The sequence below is a fragment of the Gastrolobium bilobum genome, unplaced genomic scaffold, assembly GCF_033153095.1.
Source record: "Gastrolobium bilobum isolate Gb01-03AN ecotype WA unplaced genomic scaffold, APGP_CSIRO_Gbil_v1 utg81398, whole genome shotgun sequence".
Taxonomy (NCBI): domain Eukaryota; kingdom Viridiplantae; phylum Streptophyta; class Magnoliopsida; order Fabales; family Fabaceae; genus Gastrolobium; species Gastrolobium bilobum.
Window position 1 is genome coordinate 129,190 of NW_026895790.1, and position 22,137 is coordinate 151,326.

General features: G+C 36.3%; 1 long non-coding RNA gene across 2 annotated transcripts; it reads left to right on the forward strand.

Moving 5' to 3' along the window:
* The first annotated feature begins 14,171 nt into the window (after nt 1–14,171).
* On the forward strand, nt 14,172–15,268 carry LOC133296036 (uncharacterized). Of its 2 annotated transcripts, none has more exons than XR_009749432.1 (5): nt 14,172–14,289; nt 14,492–14,517; nt 14,652–14,706; nt 14,834–14,888; nt 14,996–15,268. It is a non-coding gene; the product is annotated as an uncharacterized LOC133296036 (long non-coding RNA). The 2 variants fall into 2 exon arrangements; XR_009749433.1 differs by having other exon boundaries at nt 14,196–14,289; nt 14,462–14,517.
* The last annotated feature ends 6,869 nt before the right edge of the window (nt 15,269–22,137 follow it).

Here is a 22,137-nt window from a genome sequence, read left to right on the forward strand (position 1 = left end):
TTTATTCATTTGTATAATTATCTTTGTCTCTACCTTGTGCGTATTTCCTATTGGGGAACATTGCAAGGAATTGGGGTTCCAATTGGGGATTAAAGGGTTAACCTTGTAAGGAATTGAGGGTTAACTAATAAATATTTTTAGATAATAATTTATCCGAGTAATTATATGAATAAATATTGTGAATCAATCCAAAGTAAGAAGTGGGGATCATAAGGTGAGTGCGCTCTAGCTACAATATTTCTCATATTTTTATCCAAATCATTTTGCATCATTCTCTTATTTTTAAAATACAAAAATACGTCTTTGTCTTTAATTTCTATTGTCCTTCAAATCACTTGGGTTTTATATCTTGAAAGGACGTTTATAAGATATTCGCTCACAATCCCTGTGGAGACGATAACTTACTTATCACTTTATTACTTGAACGATCGGTACACTTGCCGGATTGTATCAAGTTTTTGGCGCCGTTGCCGGGGATTGTAATTTCTTATATCTTATAATCTTAAATTTCAAATTTTTCTTTCTTTTTGTGATTATTTTATTTTATTTTCGTCTGTTCTTGTTTTAAATTGTTTTGAACATTGCTACTAATCTTTTCTTGAAGTTTTATGCGAGGCAAGGTTGATCCTACAGAATTGTTATTTGATCCTGAAATTACAAGGTTTGAAAGGCGAAACAGGAGACTTGCTCAGAAGAAATCAAAAGTGCCAAGTGCTCAATCTGAAGAAGCACCTGAAATCCCAACCATGGCAGCGAATAATGAAGCTGAAAATCCACTTATGGATACCATCCTCACTCCAGCCTTCAACAGGCCTAATTCAAGTATTGTCCAACCAAATATTGCTGACAATAATTGGGAGTTGAAGTCTTCCATAATTCAGTTGGTGGAGAGAGTTCAATTTGGAGGAGATGAGCATAAGGATCCTCACAGGTTCATAGACCGGTTCTTAATGATATGTGACTTAACCAAGAACCCTCGGGTGTCTGATGATGCTATCCGGTTGAGATTATTCCCTTTTGCTGTAAAGGGAGAAGCACTTAGCTGGCTAGAGAGGCAGCCTGCACGGAGCATTGCTACATGGGAGGATTTGTCTACAAAGTTCTTTGCAGAGTTCTTTTCCATGGAGAGATACAATCAAATGGTGAATGATATCACCAACTTCACTCAAACTGAGGGTGAAACATTGTGTGCAGCCTGGAACAGGTTCAAGAACTTGATGAGGAAGTGCCCTCATTATAATTTGACTGCTGGTAATCAAGTCAGAATATTTTTCAATGGCATCACACCTGAAGATAGAATGGTTTTGAATGGTGCAGCTGGTGGTACTATTAAAACCATGAGGGCGAACGAAACTCTGGAGCTGATAGAGAGGATGGCCAGGAATGAAAATCAAGGGGTATCTTCAAAGTCTAAGAAAGGTAGCCTTCATCTAGAAGGTAATGAGTCAGTTCTGGCTGAAAATAAATTGCTAGCTCAACAAATGGCTAGTTTGACTTCCAGGCTTGACAAGATGCAGATCGCGGGAGTTCAAGCTCATTCTGTTGCTTTTGTCTGTGATTACTGTACGGACAGTCATGCTCCTAATGAATGTCCATCTCTTGCTTCTTCTGATTCACCTCAACAAATGCAGGTGAATGGTATATGGTATGACCAGCGCCCTCAGCAGCCAAATCTTCAGAGAAATCAGAATTTTTCTGGTTGTGGTAACAATTTTCAGCGGAGAGCTCAGGGAGTTGGCATGGATTTCAATTCTAATAATTATACTCAGCCTTCACAGAATCAACAACGAGAGCCTGCTGAGTGGGAAAAAGCCTTTGCACAAATGGCCAAGACTTCTAATGAGATGGCTCAGACCACTAATACCTTTATGGAGGAGACTAGAGCCAACTACAAAAATACAAATGCTTCCATAAAGAACCTGGAGAACCAGATAGGCCAATTGGCAAAGCAAGTTTCAGAAAGAATTCCAGGTACTTTTCCTAGTAACACAGTTACAAATCCCAAGGAGGATTGTATGTTTGTCACAACTAGAAGTGGAAAAGTGGTAGCAGCTCCAGAAAAGCCGAGAATAAATATGGAAGCTGAAAAGAAGCTAAAGGAGGTTAAGGAGCCAGAAAAAGAAATTAAAAAACCTGCTGAAGTGGAGAAGCCAGTTGAAAAGAAGAAGTTTGAGTTGAGTCCTGAATATGTGAGAGCCATGGCACCTTATCCTGACAGATTCAAGAAGGAGGATCAGAAGCAACAATATGGAGGGTTTCTTGATATATTCAAGAAATTGCATATCAATATCCCTTTTGCTGAAGCCTTGGCTAGCATGCCAAATTATGCCAAGTTCATGAAGGATTTGTTGTCAAGAAAGCACAAGTTGCAAGAATGCCAAACGGTGGCACTCACTGAGGAGTGTAGTGCTATTATTACAAAGAAGTTCCCGCCTAAGCGTCATGATCCAGGGAGCTTCAATATTTCTGTTGAAATTGGTAACAAAAAAATTGGCAGAGCATTATGTGATCTAGGGGCTAGCATTAATTTGATGCCCCTTTCTATTTGTAATTCCTTGGGGATCACCGAGTTGAAACCCACTTTGGCATCTCTTCAGCTTGCTGATAAGTCTTTGAGGAAGCCTAGTGGTATTATTGAAGATGTTCTTGTGAAGGTGGACAAGTTCATCTTTCCTGCTGATTTTGTAGTGTTGGATATGGAAAGGGGAGCTGAAATGCCTCTTTTGTTGGGTAGACCTTTCTTGGCCACTGCTCGGGCACTAATTGATTTTGAAAGTGGGAAGCTTGAGCTAAGAATGAATGATGAGACCGTTACCATCAATGTCTTTGATTCTCTAAAACAGTCTTCTCACAAAGATGACTGTTTTAACCTTGAAGTAAAAGAAAAACAAAGTGCAGCGGATGATGCCAAGGAAGATGGTGTCATAAAAGTGGAATTGGAGGAGCTTCCTCAACCTCAGAAAAATGTCTTCTTGAGTAATAAGAAGGCAGTGATTGAAGCATTGAAGGAAGAGGAAACTGAATTGAAAAATAAAGATCCCCCTTCCCATACCAACAAAATCCCCAATGAGGATGATGACAAACATGGGAGGAAATCCAAAAGGAGGCTTCATCCTATAATGAAGAAGGTATTAAGAAAGGAGGTGGTGAAACTCTTTGATACAAGTTGGAAGAGACACCGAGACTCTATCTCTCGGAAAAATCAAAATTTCAAAGAGTTTTTAACATGGCTCCATGGTTTGGAGCAAATCTGGGAATGGTGGTCTCATACACCAAGGCAACCAGTACCACCAGACCTTCCATTTGCTGAGTCATCCCACGCTGCTGAGGGGGATGACATGGAGGGTTGAGTTTATCTCCTTGCTGATGGAGATCTTGTATATTAGTTTATTTTTCTGTTTCGTATTTTTTCTTTTTAGTTACTTTGTGTTAGTATATCTTTCTCTGATGTTTTAATGTGCGCATTATAGTTTCTTCTATATGCCACTGTTTGTTCTATTGTGCAGGTTTTTCTTCTTTCTTGTGGTTTAATTATTGCTGAGGACAACAATTCTCTAAATCTGGGAATGGTAGGCTTGCACCTTAGAACTGCTGCAATGCTTCTATCAGGGGAGATATTCTAACTCTTTTAATTTTCTTAGTTATTTTTATAGTATTTTGTGTGCTATATATATAAAAAACAATTTGAACATGTTTTCTGAGCAAGTCCCAGGTTTAGATATGCTTTCCCTAGTTAATTTTCCCGATTCATCCTAGGAATCATGTTTTGTATGTACTTCTGGCATAATATTATATTGGCATGAGTAGATTTTCATGATTCCTCGTTTGTCTGAATTTTGTGCTTGAATGATTAATGATGCCTGATGTTCTTTTAGAGGTCTAGCTTAACATCATAGCTGGTGAGGTTTTGTGCTTAAACACTTATTTTATTCTGAGAGACCTCACTGCGATAGCATTCTAGAACTTGCTCTGTTTCTCTGTTATGCATGTATTGATTGATATGATAAAGGCATTTTGTTCTTGTTAGCTATTGGCCAAAAATAACCCACCTGTATGAATTTTTCCATTGGTAGCCCCCTTGAGCCTGAACTTATTTGTTGTTAAATGACCTGTGGCCTGATTGATGGCTTAGCCTATATCCATATGACTTACCTTGATTGAGATTGAATTACTGAAATGTTGAAAAGAAAACAAATAAATTGAGGTAAGCTCCACAGAGGTCAAATAATTAGGGGAGGTAAAATTTCATCTGTGCCCTTAAAACAAAAAGTTTTGAAAAAGAAAAAGAAAAAAAGGGTGAATGTAAAGAAAAGGTGGCTGAAAGGAATTAATTCCCAAAATTCTGTGGGAATGTTAGTGGAGCAAAATCATTGAGTGAATGTGTTAAAAATGAAATAATATCAGTTTTTCAATCTCATTGTTGTTTGAGCTACTGTCCATAAATTCCTACCCTTAAACCCGGCCAAGTTACAACCTGAGAAGTCCTTTTGATCAATTGATGCATGTGTTAATGTTCCTCATCTTTAGGAACTTGAGAATATGATCAAGCTTATGGTAATGTTATTGCTGTGATGGATTGAGTGATTGTTACTCCCTTAAACACTTGAGTGCTGAGCGTTATATGATTATCTTGGTGAGGGGTGTTCAAGTTAGACTCTGACATTTTCATGAGAATAGAAGGCATTGTTAGGAGTTCTTTGCATTGATTCAGTCATGCTTAGCATAGTGATCTCTTGATTGTCTGTGCGATATTGTGTTGGAATAATTGATTGTTTCCTGGATTGAGTCTTGTACATTGCTGGGGACAGCAACGTTTAAATCTGGGAATGATTTGATGTGTCTCTGGCAAGTGTGGTTTTTCCATGTTAAAATTGATAAGAATTGGGTCATAAGAGAGCAATTTAAATGCATATTTGCTATTTATATTGATTCTTTCTATATCAATAATATTTACCTTTTGGTTGTGTTTTTACAGGAAAAAGAGGAGTGAAAATTACAAATTACAAAAAGCCTGTTGACGCGACTCCACACATAGGAAATTTCACCCGGTGCTGCGCAGGTCAAATACCAGAGAATTGGCGCTAGTTGGCGCCAGATTGGCGCAAACTAGCGCCACACATATTAAGCACCTATATTATGGCGCCACTAGGCGCCCAAAAGTAAGTAAATGGCGCCAAGTGGCGCCCAAAGACAAGTAAATGGCGCCAATTGGCGCCCAGCAATACAAAGGGTGGCGCCAGTTGGCGCCGGTCCACGCAATCAGGTCCGACATTTGGTATTCGAGGCAGCAACTCCGTGCGAAGTAGCGCCACACCGGCGCCAACTGGCACCGGGTTGCGGGAAATTGTACCGTGATGCTATGAGGGTATTTTTGGAAGAAGGAAAAGAGTCCTATAAATAGGATCCTTTTGACAGAATTGAGAGGGGAGACAATTCAGAGACCTATTTCTTCAGAAGGAGACCGACGGCAGAGCTCAGAAGGATTCTTCCACAGTTCTTCTTCTTCATCTATTTCTCTGTAATTTTATGCTTTGGAATATTGGATTATTTTTACCCATGATTATGCTTGGCTAATTCTCTTTTATTGTAGTTAGGGTCACGAGCCCTATGTGAACCCTTGTTACGATGGATTGATTTAGTTTTATTCATTTGTATAATTATCTTTGTCTCTACCTTGTGCATATTTCCTATTCTCTTTATTAGAACTGATCAATCTGATAGTTGGGAATAGTTCGAGGGTTAGAACCATAGATAGGATTATTGGGGTTTTCATCTTGAAAGGGGGTAGGACAACAATTGGTATGCATGCTAGGAATATATGTGTATTTAATTGCGGATGCTTAAATTATTGCGTTCATTGCTTAATACCATGAGGAACATTGCAAGGAATTGGGGTTCCAATTGGGGATTAAAGGGTTAACCTTGTAAGGAATTGAGGGTTAACTAATAAATATTTTTAGATAATAATTTATCCGAGTAATTATATGAATAAATATTGTGAATCAATCCAAAGTAAGAAGTGGGGATCATAAGGTGAGTGCGCTCTAGCTACAATATTTCTCATATTTTTATCCAAATCATTTTGCATCATTCTCTTATTTTTAAAATACAAAAATACGTCTTTGTCTTTAATTTCTATTGTCCTTCAAATCACTTGGGTTTTATATCTTGAAAGGACGTTTATAAGATATTCACTCACAATCCCTGTGGAGACGATAACTTACTTATCACTTTATTACTTGAACGATCGGTACACTTGCCGGATTGTATCAGCCATCAAGAGATCCCTCACCACGCCATACTAACTACTCAAATCGCCAGGAAGGTGTCGCCCAAGCCCATTTACCTTGCCACCAACCTACGCTTGCTACCAAGCTGGGGGGCTCCTGTTCCGGATGGCCCAACAATACAGCGGCCCAAAGGTCCAAGCCTAATCTCAACCCTCTATCCACGTCAGCCCTACCAGCTGTCAGCCCCCCAACCTCCAACGCAACGACACTCCTTAGGGGAAACACCAAAATGTCTCGTCTTGGGACCCCAACCCCAAAGGTGACCGCCCTAGATACCATAAGAGGAAACTGCCCTTTGTCACACGCTGACATCGCCAGGCACAGGGGGCGCATCGCTGCTATCATAGCAGCACCTGCCATGCCCAGTAGCGTCTGCCACCCTAGCAGATCCCAAGGAGGATTGACCCCCTCCTCACAACCCCACACAAGGTTCACATCACCTTCCCCTATAAATAAGCCCCCTGGGCACACCAAGAAGGTATCTTATGTATCGTTATTCTGCTCATTTACATTGAGTCACACATACACACACCTAACCCCATTGTTGATTGCTTGATTCATACTTGGAACAGTGCCTCTTAGCTTGGTCTCTACTTGTGCCAAGGTATCATCCATACAGTGACTCCATCCCCAAAGGGAACATAGTGGGCTTATAGATCCCAACGGTACAAGTTAGAAGTTACTTTTAAGTTAAAGCTAAAAAAGAGTTTAAAAGAAAGTTAAAAGTTGTTTAGTGATTACATTAAATTTTTAGCTTAAAAGCACACATTTCAAGAAAAACATTTTTTTCTATCTCTATGATTCTTCATTTAAAAAAAACATACAATTCAAAAAAAATGATAAAAGCTAAGCTTCTCGTAGAAGCTTTTGACTTATGACTTTTTTCTTCATTATAAAAAAAGAGATTTTCATTATAAGAGTTTTTCTCAAAACCTGTTTGACCTAGCTTCTGCTTATAAAGAGAGAAGAAGCTAAAAATAAGAGGATCCAAATAAGCACTAAAAGCGAGAATAGCAAATTTTGTAAAGTAACCATCTTAGCTCAAGCTAAAAGTGAAGGCTCATTAGCCCATTTTTATATTTCTGTAAGATACCCCTCGTGCAAAATCTCTTTAGGCTTGAAGCATGGATATTGTACAGATTTTTTCTTTTAGCTTGTGCTAACTTAAATCTACTACAAAGTGTGAGGTGGTGGGAATTAAATTCATGACCCCATGGTCACAGAGGCTTTGGTACTGTATAAAGATTCAATTCAACCAACAACTCAAGCTAGTAAGTGAGAGCCCATCAATGGTTTTTCATATTTCTCTAACAAATCTTGAAACTTATATTATATCTTACATGAATGGTTACAACATTGAGTTATGCGACTTTGTAAAAAGATTATGATTATGAGTTATACTAAACACTGGTTGGTAATTGATTAAGTGAAGTCTATATAAGTGGGAAGATCCATTAACCCAATGCCTTAGGGATTTGGGTTGATACATAGCATCTGACCCACTTGTTATGGTTGGTTTAATCTTAACCAATTGGTGGTGGTCTCCCACCATGGGCTCCCCTGGTTCGTCTGACAGTGGCATCAGAGACGGGTTAGGCTCGAGCTAGCCTAGTGGTTGGCTAAAGGTGGGTTGAGTACTTGGACCTAGGGTACTCGAAGAGACGAGGTGCATATTAATATGAGATTTCACACTTGAGGGAGAGATTGTTGGAATATTCAAGTATGATGGAGTCTCGCATTAGTTGATAATTGACTAAGTGAAGTGCATATAAGTTGGAGGACATATGAACCCAATGTCTTAAGATTTTGGATTGAGATATAATATTAAATTCACTTGATGTGGTTGATTTAGCTTAACTTATTGGTTTTGATCCCCCACCATAAGCTCCCGTGATCTGGTTGTCACCACCCCCCCCCCCCCCCCCCAAAATTTAAAGAATTTTTTTTATATATATAAACAAAATACAATTTGAGTAATATTATTAAATTATTTGTTTTAAAAATTTTATAATATAAAATTCCTCTTCATATCACATAACACAACTTTTTTTCATTCCTATTCCTATTCCACTACTGATGTGAAAAAACCCCATCTCTTTCTCAACTTTAACAAACCCTCAAGAGACCCCATATGCAACCATGGACCCCATGCCTTGGTTGCTGCATCTCATGAGGTAAAAGATGTTCATCAATTTTTTGAAAACTTAAATTTCATGATTAATATTGTTACTTCTTTTTGTAAATGTAATGACGAGTTAAGGGCTGCCTAAGCAAGTAAAATTGCAAGAATGATTGCTATTGAAATTACCCCATGCCTTGGTTGCTATTGTTACTTTTTTGTCCCCTCTCAATAAAATTTTTGGATCCGCCACTGCCGGCTGACAATTCAAATTACTGTATTTTATGCCATTCAGGGGTGCTGGGGTTAGCAGTATTAGAGGATTAAATTTGATGAATTTTTGAAGGAAAAAAAAACACCCATAATTTGATCCAATTCCTTGAATTTCCTTATTTTACCATTCAATATATTGGGTTGGTTCTAAATATAAATAATATTCAACCCAAAGCGGTTTAGATTGGATCAAATCTTCGGCTTTTTTTATTTTTTATTTTTGGTGACTATAAAAATATATAAGCTCATCTCAGATTCAGACTACTGAAAATGAATCCCACAATGCTAGAACTATCATTTGGAAGTCACGAATCAACATGTTTATTTAATCTGTGATTTATTTTGTGACTTTATTTCGAAAATGTGATCCCTTTTATTTGTCTGCTTTTTATTACAACTTATTTTTCTATCTAAAACGCAATAGTTATATAGTTAAAGAAAATATAAGACTGAAAAACAGATTTCATGTCAGTTCTAAATTAATAAAATTATATACTATTCTGGACCAAATACACATGCAGTCCACTGAATTAATCTTTTAAACCGGCTCAAAACTCCCTTTAAATCATGTTGCACAGGCTGACATCTATATACTCTACGCGATGCATGTGTCTCACAGCACCACGACTGTGAATGGAGTGTTTTTCCAACATGCCACATGCTGAGAGCTACATTATACGACCTATAGTAGTGAGTCACATATTCTTTTAAGTATGCACAATATTTCTCTACTCAAATTTTTTATTTATAAACCACGTATATTCTCTACGAGAGATAATTCTGTTCGAGTTGAGAATATTCACATCATGGTAGGACTAACTCTTCTAAAGGAAATTTTTTACATTTACAAAGACTTTAACTCAAGACCTTGTTTAAACAATCAAGTATGTATCGCTTGAACCAAACTCTTTTGATTTTTCTCTGCTCAAATTCCATGTCACTCAAACATTGACTTGAAGGTCCTTTATAAGAGTTTATCATCCCTTGTATGCCAGAATAATGATAATTTTGGCTGCTCAAATGCCGGCCAACATGGAAAAGGAACGATCACAAACAATGTGCTGCCATGACATTCTAACAAACTTGTTGCTACGCCAAGAAAGCTAGGAGGTCGTTAACAGTAATTCACATCCTCCTCTATGACTAAATCATAAAAAAAAAAACACAAACAACATTAAATAATAAGATGAAGGTTAGAATATAAGGGTATAGAGAAAACAAACTTTAAATTTTTTTGCAAGAAAAAACACAGACTAGAAAAATAATCCAGAACTAAAAAGGTATATTTGAAAAGAAAAAAAAGTAAACTTAAAAATTAAAAGATTTAAAAAAAAAAAGTAATCATGAACTGCAATTTATATTTTAAAGATGCTTTTACATAAACAAATATAAAAGATATATGATATTTTTTTGCCAAAGATTGTTTTTAATTAAGCACATACATATTTCTATATTACATATAAAATATTAAGATCTTCTCCGACAAAAAGAATATAATAATAATGTATGAAAAAGAGTATAATAATAATAACAAATATATAGTTTACCAAAAAAATGAAAAATAATAACAAATATATTTGATACGGTGATTTAATAAATACAATTGTATATGTTAATATAAGTTCGGTTCGATTTAATCGAATTTTAATCCAATAATTTTTTTTAATTTTAAATTTTTATTCAAAATCTACTATTTGTACTGAATGGAATCGATCAACTTGTAAATTTGGGTAGTTTAGCTTACGCTTCCATTTTTATTCAAATTCGTAATCATTGTAGTGGCGTAAAAATGGCAACGAGTTTGCAGAGCAAGACAAACTTAATTGGTTTATTTTTTTGGGAATCGTGTTCTCATTTTCAGGAAGAAGAATAAAAACCAAATAATTATTTACAAAATAAAAAACAATTAACGTTAACAACTGTAATAGGCGCAATTTAAACTCCATGCAAAATGACAATCTCAATCTCATTGAATCAATTATCTTTATCTTATGTCTATCTGCTAGGTAGAGCTCTAGGGATACTGCATTCTTGTTGCAGTCACTGTTGATTGAAATATATGTTTTTGTCTTATATGATAATTCCATTACACACAAAGACAAAAGTACAACAATTATTCTATTGCGTCTAGTGAATATAATATACAATTGAGCATGGAAAATAGCACTACCACTGCCACCCCCTCCTCCCTATTGATTGTTAAGATTGAAAATTTTACTTTAATAATCTCAACAGGAGAGAATTATACTTTAAAAAGCCAACATTATTTACAAGATTAGCTCACTCTTTCTTTGGCTAAGTTGGCCATTTGAGCGCCACATTAGGACCATAAAAAGACAAAAAAAAATCATGATAGGATCAAGCTTTTCCCTACTAAATTAAAATAGTTAAATGCAATTTTATTCCTTTTTTACTTGAAATCTTCTTCCATAATTACGTGCCAGGATGTCTAACACACATAACGGTTTAATCAAGCGCACAAAATCTTATTTCTTCTATGGTCTTGTCGTTTCTTTTGTTAGATTATGTGGAAAGAAGTGGTGAAACATGCAGCAAGATAAAGGACAAAGATTCAACATATGCAGGGATCTCCATCTCATCTTTTCTAGACATCATGATGAGAGAAAACAATTCTTGGTATTTTCTTTTTCCATCCTAAGACTTCTATTCGTATACACTTTAAGATTTAGGGTTGGCCACGTAATTGAAGATATCATAAGATAATATATATGTATATAGACACACTCTCCAAAGATAAAACAATATATATCGTGTGGGTGAGCTTGCGAGAATGGATTCCATTCGTTGGTTTTGTTTCTTTTCTTGTTTTGAGTTTTATTAAGACAAACAAAAATTGACTACTAGAAAAAGATGGAAGTATATGCCAGTAGTATGTTAAGCAAAGAACGTATAGATATGGTAAACCGTATCCATGCAAAATCATAAAATATCTAATCTTCAAGGATTTATTATGTTTTTCTTTAGTTCATTAGCCTGGATTACAAAATAAGAAATGATTCAGTTCAATTTGAAGAAAAAAAAATATTGCACTTTTCTATACTCTGTTTTTTTTATATGTGGATAAGATCTATTCAAGCCTTTATACTCACCGTTTAATTAACATGTTAACAATTTTGAATTACATATCCATTTATGTATGTCCTAATTTTTTTGCTTGATTTCCAACTATTCCAAAATTTTGTATGCTGATATATTATAAGTGTTTCTGTTCTGCCACTTTATACATTAGAAAAGGAAGAGAATGTCTTCAATTTACAACCAACTAATACCTATCTTCATCCTCTTTGGCTGCGGATGAGTTTGTTTACTAAGTAATCTTCGTTCATATTTCTCGATTTAGCCACACTCCTTTGTATGATGCAATTCAATGAAAATTTACTAAAAAAAATGTTACCCAATTAAGATATTGCAGTAGGTCGACCAGAGAGATGATGAAGAGCTGGAGTGATTTAACCCTGCACTATGTTTACTCTATTATTACTCTTCAAACTACAGAGTTCAGATTCTATCACTCTAGCGCTTTTTCATCGATTGATGAGGATTCAATAATGCATCGAAAGATAATTGTTCGTAATTATGGGAGTCTAGTATCTGAAGTAAGGAAGTGAGGTGGCAGTGTGCTTAAATGGCAGAGTAATAATAAAAAATTATTAGTTTAAGTGATAAGGAGTCTGTTTCATGATATATCGAGTTTGAATTCTAAAAATGGAAAAAATATTGTTAAAAAAACCGCCTCAATATGAATTTGACTGTGCTGGAATTTAAACCACAATAAATAAAAAACGACAGATCAACAAGAAGAAAGAATATATGTTAAATAGAGGAGGAACTCTTTTATTCTGGTACAAGAATAAAAATTTTACTCTCTATTATTAATTTCTAATCATCTCACAATTATAATTTATTAAGAATTAAAATTAATATATAAATATAATTTAATAAATTATTATTATCACTATTATTAGTAGCTCAGAGATCAACAATTAAGATGATAAATAAAATTTCTTATTCTGGCACCACCAGAGTCAAAATAAATCCTTCACCAATTAAATATAGGAAACATGATAGATGACAGAGAGAAGAAAGAGAATACACCTGGCTGCTAAAGAGAAAGTGAGAGACAGAGACCAAACGTGACACCATTGACAAAATACTGATGTGGCAAGAGTTATGTTGATTGGGCAGCTGAGATGTCAACATTACAACCTGCATTTCAACTTATATATATATATATATATATATATATATATATATATATAGGGTTAGGATCATTTTACACCAGTGTAAGTTACACTCTTAATCTTGTCCACTGATCCATTTATATCTAAGGGCTCAAATTTTTTAGTAATGTGAGCCATTGGATACAAGTGGATCAATGGTCAAGATTGAGTGTAAAACTTCTAACTCTTACACCAGTGTAAGAATATCCTGCCCCATATATATATATATATATATATATATATATATCAATGGATTGGACTAAATCATACAAGGTTGAAAGATGAAGACTTTGGACTATAAGCGATACTTTGTGGGCTTGAGACGATCACTGTGTATGAGAAAGTTGAAGAATACTGTTGGCGCACGGGGAATGAATAGCGGTACCTGCAATGAAACTCCGACGCTCAAGTCAGTATCAGTGCTAGATTTATGTTATATTTAGTGGGAATCAGATGATCATACTTGGGTTTGTACCCTTCATATTTATAGCATGTTTTATGCCGCCTTTGGTTGACGGCATGCATTCTTATTGGTTGTTGTGGGCTGCAGATTTTTTTGTCTTAGCTGGTATCTTTCTGGCTATAAGTCTATATGTTTGTCTGTCTTCCTAGAGTGGTGGCAAGCTTGAGCTGTCTCACGAGTGTTGGTCTTCATGCGCGGTGTGACTCAGTTTGTTGCAGAGTCTTTCCTTAGCCTTTAAGTTACATAAGGCGGCATAATCTGCGCAATGCCTGTCTGCGTGATGCCTGGCTAATGCATCTTGCGTTATGAGGCTATTGCGCTTCTTGGGCCCTTTTTCTGGGCTTGGACCTTATGGGCCTATGTAATTATCCATATCATATATATAGGCTCTTTGACCACATTGGGACTTTTTTCGTTTAAATTTACCAATTCAGTATCTGAATGGTTGAAATTACGAGTTGGGGTCTTCAAGTGCCGGGAGATGGGGCCAGCGTATCTAAATGACGCCCCCTCACCCATGCGGCACTCTTGTAATTGTATTTTTTTGTTTCTCTCTGCTAACTCAGTATCGCGGATTCTCCGCATCGGCACTCAATATATTTTCATTTTAAACAAGTGCCGCCCTCACCCCCCATCGACACTAATTTATCAATTTTTTTAACCCCAATCTATGAATCCTGTTTACTTCTCCGAATGAAAAATAAAAAAAATGAAAACTGATTTGTTCGAATGAAATTGGAGGCAGACAGGGAGCTAATCTCTGTTTTCTTCTTTCCAATCTACAATTTCGTGGAGCTGGAGACAGCTAGGGGCAGAGGCGCGACCAAATCGGAGGACAAGAACCTTATCAATGGTGTCTCTGATTATGGAATGAACCTCTAATTTCTTAGACAAACGTAGCAGGTAACTCATTCTCTTTGACTACAATTTATGGATCAATGGGTTTAGTGTTATCTTTCACAGATGTGATAAGCAAAATCTGTCTCAGTTATTTGTTAGGTTTAGTGCACTACAGTTATTTCCATACATATCTACTAAAAAATGAAGTCATGTTCATTTAGCTGTTATATTCCAGTCTCTGATGTGGCTGAAAGTTCATTTTCAGATTTAAAAAAGAAGAAGAAGAAACATGTAAGTCATTTGACATAATTTTTTTTGTGGTTATATTAAAATGAATTTTTTCTCTTTCAATTGGTTAAGCATTTGATTTAGCTAGTTTTTTTGTTAGAAGCAATTTAACATCTGATGTTTGATGTTGATTGTAGGTTGAAATTAGTAACTTAAATGATGAGGGTGGACATGCAATTGAAGATTTGGATGGTAACCAGTCGGTTGAATGCATAAAAGTTATATGTTCGAACTTTTAAAGGAAGAGCTTTTTGTTCTACAAATAATGTCTTTATGGAAGTTAATTGGATGCTGAAGATTTGATAAATTCTTTGTTTAGATCACAATGAAGAAGATGAAGAAGATGATGTTTCCTTGCAGCACCGTTATCGTTGGTGATGTATCTTATGGTTATTTGCATCTAAATTTTTGTCTCTCCATGCTTATTTATTCAAGTAAGTTTTGTAAAAAAAAAAATCATGAATTATATATGGTTGTGCAGGCTGACAGTGATAAGCTTGGGGATTCTGATTCTCCTATTTTACGATCAAGTGAAGAGGAAATGGAACATTCACTACTTGGGACGTGTTCTGGATTCATACTGGAGAGTTCCTCATATTCCTTCCCCTCCTACAGCTTGGAGACAATGTTTTATAACTTGGAGACAATGTTTTTTTATTTGTTAGGTTGCAATGATGCTAAGTGCTCCCCTCTTACAGAGAAGTTTAAAAGGCTTTCCAGTTAAGTTTGGTCTTGTAGCATTGTGTTTTTAAAAGGGAAGTTTTTTATTGAAGTTATAAAGCTATTAAAAAAAAGTGATATTATAATGTCTTTTTAACAGGGACTATGAAAGCTCTCACCCCAAAAATCTTGTCTTAAAAGTTAATATTTATAAATCTGGACCATGCCTATGATAGTAATGTGCAAACTAAGCGAAAAAGTTAAAATGTAATACTAACAATATACCATTTCGGCTTTGCATGTTTTGCAGCACACACAGGGGTTCCTTTTCAGCTGTGCACCTATCGTATCTAAATGAACAAATTTCTTTTCAACTGTTAAAAATAATTAATATATTCTATCAAAAATTAAAAAAACAAATAGTACTAACTCTGGCATAGAACCCATGATTGTTAACAACATTAATAATTCGTAGTAAAGTGCAAGGGAAGACATAAACTGTTAAATCAATTACCGTTGGGATAATGAGGAAAGAGGACCGTTCAAAAAATCAATTACTGCCGCTGGGGGGTCTAGGCGGCTCTCTCTCCAGAAAAAAAACAAAACAGAAAACGTTAAATGAGTGTCGCAGGAGTAGGCGTGCGTCATCTAGAGCCGTGGGGATCCCCCTCCGAAACTTAAAGACCCCAAAGACTAATATCTCAAAATCAAATACCAAATTCATAAATTTAAATAAAAAAAACTCCATACACGTCAAACACCCCATATATATATATATAAATATATATATATATATATAAAAGAAAAGTTATATATTTATAATATATAATAAGTTAAACTCAATATATTTATAATATTCCGCCAATCAATAGTTATAATTTGTTACGAATTACTAATTAATTAATAAGTTTGACCCAATAAATTATAACCGTCGATTAACGGAAATCAACAATTTGAATTTGGTGTCGAACTTTTTAGTTTGATACCAGTGTCAAAAGATCTTATCCGTATTGGCGTCAAACTAAAAAGTTTGACATCAAATCTTAACCGTGGACTTTTGTCAATCTAACGGTTATAAATTATTCAGAATTAATATTGAATTAATAAATGTGACCAAATAAATTATAACCGTTAAATTAATGAAATCAGCGGTTAAGATTTGGTGTCACACTTTTTAGTTTGACATCAGTACTCAGTACAAATTATAACCGTTAAATTCACGATCTCGTACTCAGTACACTTTTATTATTTTTACGTCCGGTGCACTTGCCGAATTCGCAACAACAACTAAGACTATACTAGACCTTAAGTTTTAATGGATTAAGATTATGATGTACTTCAAATCAAATTACATGTCCAAGAATTAGATCAATCATTTTTAGCTCTAAGAAGCTATAGGTTTGCTGCTTATATAATCTTTGATTATGGAAGGCAATAAGTAATTTACTGATTATACAATGTTTATACAATGAATTTAGTGAGAATGTCAAAGTTGTATATAGACATATAGTGACCCACATGTTTCTACACCAATAATTACGCCAAGTTGATGATAAGGTATGATCGCAAACAAAAAGGATTTTTAGTTTGTTTGAGGACATGAAAATATATTTTCTACTAAGATTCAATGTTGTTTTATCTGCTTATTTGAAAGGGTGCTCAATTAGACACATGTTTAATTATGGGTTAATCGACGTCAACATGATGGTGGCATGTTTAAGCTACGTGTAAATGCACTACATATTTCTTTGTTAATTAATAGGCAGCTAAACTAGTTTGTCTGATTTTAAAACAACTAATAGGAAATTAACAATTATGTCAATTTTTTTTTGTTATAAACCATCTGATTTTCGACCACCAACTAGCAGCGAATAATTGAGATTTGAGTTAAATAGGAGCGCAACATTAAGTCAAAATATCTGTTGATTCACATGTTTAATGGTATTATAGTAAGTTTTAAATTACTTCATGTGGATGTCACTTTTGTTTGTGGTTTGGGCGGTTTTTGTTTACAAGGATAAAAGTCGGAAGTACTTTTCAGGATGACTGGATAAGTGCAAATGAACAACATAAGTAATAAAGCATATTTCAGGTCTTAAAATGTTATTAATTTTCATTGTTGTTTTCTTTCTCTTGTCCAACTTTAACTGAAGAGAGTCTTTGTTAACTAACACGTGTATTACACATGTTATGTGATTAGTTAGTTAGACCCTTCCCTTATACACGTGTACTGTAATTAGTCTGTTAGTGAATCGGTTCTAAGTTTGTTAATTAGTTAGTGTTTTTCTTGCTTGACTTGGACCAGTATATATATTGTGATGTAGCTCTTAATGAAAATTGTATCGATTCATTTTTCCTTTCTTCTGAAACATGAGGTTCATGCCTATACTTCATTCGCTTCCGTATTCTATTATGGTATCAGAGCCCTTCACGGAGCTCTGATATTCGCCTTCGTTCTCTTTGATTTTCTTCTGGCCTGTTTTTCCTTTTGAGATCCTGTTTAATAACGGCGAATTAGAGTTCCGTATATGCAATGGAACCTGTAGCAGATGCTACTCTTGCCAATGGCGATTCTACACGAACATGCAATGGAACCAGTGCAAGCTTGTTCGATCTATTAGATCCAGGTAGTCCTTATTTTTTACATCCGAGTGAAAATCCATCACTCGTTTTGGTTTCCTCTCCTCTGAATGGAAAAAATTATCACGGCTGGGCAAGGGCGATGACTATGGCCTTAGTCTCGAAGAACAAATTGTCGTTTGTGAATGGGAAGATCTTGGCTCCAGATCCATCAGATTCACGTTTTCCAGGTTGGGAGAGATGCAACACCATGGTTCTGTCATGGTTGCATCGTTCAATCACAAGCTCCATCTCTCAGTCGATACTGTGGATGGAAAGAGCATATGATGTGTGGAGAGATTTGAAGGAGAGATTCTCGCAGTCAGATATATTTAGAATATCAGATCTGCAAGAGGACATATATCGAATGCATCAAGGAGATAGTTCGATTTCAGATTATTTTACTCAGCTTAAGATCCTTTGGGACGAGTTGGAAGCATTGCAACCAACACCTACATGCAAATGTGTAAATCCGTGTTGTTCTATTGGATTGGAGGTAAAGAACATCAGAGAAAGGGACTATTCCATTAGGTTTCTTAAAGGCCTCAGTGAACAATATTCACATGTGAGGTCACAGATCATGCTTATGGATCCACTACCTTCAATTAATCGAGTCTTTTCTCTTGTTGTTCAACAAGAGAGACAGCTACAGATGGAAGCTGTTATTCCTAATCAAGATACCTCAAAGGTATTCATGAATTCTGTTGAACGAGCTCCTGATAGAGGACATTTGCAATTTCGCGGCAGAGGACGCGGTCTCTCTGGTGGACGTGGTTTTTCTGGTGGACGTGGCAGAGTATCAAGGCTTTGCACTTACTGTGGGAAGACTAGTCATACTGTGGAAACATGCTTTGAAAAGCATGGATATCCACCTGGTTATAGGCAAAGAAATGTTGCACACAAGGCCAATGCAGCTATAGGTGAACCTACTGATCAGATTGGTGATATTTCACAGGTTGAGACAAAGGAAAACTTCACCAAAAACCAGTATCAGACAATAATGGAGATGATTCAACAGTCATTGCAGTTTCAACAGAACCAGCCAACTTCCTCTCATGTGAGCAACATGGTGCAGACTAAAGCTCTTAATGCTGATAGTGGATCCTCTACAACAAGTAAGTCAGAAAATCAGTGGATCCTGGACACGGGAGCCACTGATCATATTACATTCTGTTTTGAGATTTTGTTGTCTCCTAAACAAATTGAGCCAATAGCTATTTCCCTTCCTAATGGAGATCGGGTACTCTCATATGTTTCTGGTACAGTAGTGATTTCGAGATCACTTATTTTGACTAATGTCCTGTATGTTAAGGACTTTGGAGTAAATCTCATATCAGTAAACAAATTGATATTTGAATCTAACTGTAGTGTGACATTTCAGCATCAAACTTGTTCCATTCAACGTCTACAATCCATGGAGACGATTGGTTCTGCTAGTTTGGTGCAAGGCTTATATGTGATTACTCAGAAAGACAAACCAGGACATGAAGATGCAAGTAAAGACACTGTAATAAGGCAGAATTTTACTGATAGTCATAGTTATACAATAAAGGCCCATACCATTGATGTTTGGCATTCACGTTTGGGGCACTGTTCCAAACCTGTATTAGAAACAATGATGTTGCAATTTCCTTTCATTACATGTAAGAATGTAGATAATCCATGTGATATTTGCCACATGGCAAAACAGAAGAAACTTCCATTTACTTTGAGTACCAATATATCGAGTAATGCTTTTGATCTTATACATGTTGATATTTGGGGGCCGTATTCCATACCATCAATTCATGGACATCATTTTCTCTTAACAATTGTTGATGACTGTACCCGATTCACATGGGGAATTCTCATGAAATCAAAGTCTGAGGTGAGGGATCATATTCGTGGTTTTATCTCTTTAATTGAAAACCAATTTCATAAGACAATCAAAGCCCTTCGTAGTGACAATGGGCAAGAATTTTTAATGACTGAATTCTTCACACACAAAGGAATCATTCATCAAACCAGCTGTGTGGAATCACCACAGCAGAATGGAATAGTTGAAAGAAAACATCAGCACTTGCTTAACATAGCCAGAGCACTTCTTTTCCAAGGGAAACTTCCAAAGAGTTTATGGTCATATTGTATCATTCATGCTATACACCTTGTTAATCGTCTCAGTTCACCAAAGTTACATAACAAGTCACCATATCATTTGCTCTACAATTCACCACCAATTCTTATCCATCTCAAGGTTTTTGGTTGCCTTGCATTTGCATCTACTATTACATCTGGACGATCAAAGTTTGATTCTCGGGCACGCAAATGTGTGTACATTGGTCACAAGGATGGTACTAAGGGGTATGTTCTATATGATCTGTTTTCTAAACAAATTCTTATTTCCAGAAATGTCGTCTTTTATGAACAACATTTTCCTTTTGATGCTGAGCCCTCAAACGTGCATGCCAATCCCTGGCCTCTAGGGAATGAAGCTAGCTCTTCCTTTGATGATGATATTTCACAGCCATATACACCTGAGATACAACAATATACACCTGAGCTACAAGGTTCTACTATACATGCACAGCCCACCATAGTACATGACATTGGTGCTGACTCCAATCATGATATTCCTGATTCCAATCAGACACTCAGACGTTCATCACGGGTAAGACTGCCACCTAAGCATTTATCTGATTTTCATTGCAATCTTTCTACCACTAATGTTGCCCCTGATTCTTCCACTGCTCATCCTTTGTCTTCTGTGATATCTTACAAAAATTGTTCACCTGAGTACACATCATTCTGCCATAACATTAGTTCTTTTGTGGAGCCAACCACTTACAAACATGCAGCACAGTTTCCAGAGTGGGTAACTGCTATGAATGAAGAGTTAGAAGCCTTGAACACCAACAACACATGGGAGTTCACTGATTTACCAAAAGGAAAGCATCCAATTGGGTCAAAATGGGTCTATAAAGTTAAACATAACCCAGATGGCACCATAGCTCGCTATAAAGCTCGATTAGTAGCAAAAGGTTACAACCAGATGGAGGGGGTGGACTACTTTGAAACTTTCTCACCAGTTGCAAAGCTTACTACAATCCGATTGTTGCTTGCCATTGCCACATCACGTAATTGGTTTCTTGAGCAATTGGACATAAACAATGCATTCTTGCACGGAGACTTGTCAGAGGATGTCTATATGACTGTTCCAGAAGGAGTTCTTGTTGATGATGCTCAGAAGGTATGCAAATTGAAGAAATCACTGTATGGGCTTAAACAAGCCAGTAGACAATGGAATAATAAATTGTCCACTGAGCTTTGTTCCCTTGGATACACTCAGTCTTCCTCTGATCATTCACTTTTCACTAAAGCTAATGGAGAGTCTTTCACTGCTCTTCTTGTTTATGTTGACGATATGGTCTTGGCAGGAAATGATATGGATGAAATAAGGTTGGTTAAAAGTCACTTGGACAAACTGTTCAAAATAAAGGACCTTGGTCCATTAAGGTTCTTTCTTGGACTTGAAGTGGCACGTTCCAATCGTGGTTTAATACTTAACCAGAGAAAGTATGTTCTTGAGCTACTTAGTGACAGTGGCCTAAGTGGTGCAAAAGCAGTTTCAACTCCTATGGCGGCTGGTCTTCGACTTCGTCAAAATGAGGGTGCTGTTTATTTTGAACCAGCACAATACCGTCGTTTAGTAGGACGACTTCTTTACCTTACTAATACACGCCCAGATATAGCTTTTGCAGTCCAACAATTGAGCCAATTTGTGGCAAATCCAATGCAAGTTCACTTTGAGGCAGCTTGTCGTATTCTTAAGTACTTGAAAGGTTCACCAGCTAAGGGCCTCTTTTTCCCTTCAGATAACACACTGACAATACGAAGCTTTGCTGATGCAGATTGGGCAACATGCCCAGATACCAGACGCTCTACTATTGGTTTTTGCGTCTTCTTTGGATCTTCTTTGGTGTCTTGGAAAGCAAAGAAACAGAGTACAGTCAGTCGGTCTTCTGCAGAATCAGAATATCGTGCGCTTGCTACCCTTACATGTGAAATTCAATGGCTAGTGTATCTCCTTAAGGATCTGCAAGTCCCATGCTCACAACCTGTTATAGTCTATTGTGACAACCAGGCTGCAATTCATTTAGCTCATAATCCCTCCTTCCATGAACGTAGCAAGCACATAGAATTGGATTGCCATATTACAAGAGAGAAAGTCTCTAATGGTTTAATCCGTCTTCTGCCTGTTTCTACAGCTCAACAACTAGCAGACATTTTTACCAAAGCACTACATCCAGCTTCCTTTCATGACTTCTTATTCAAGTTGGGGCTTCATGATATTCACCTTCCACCTTG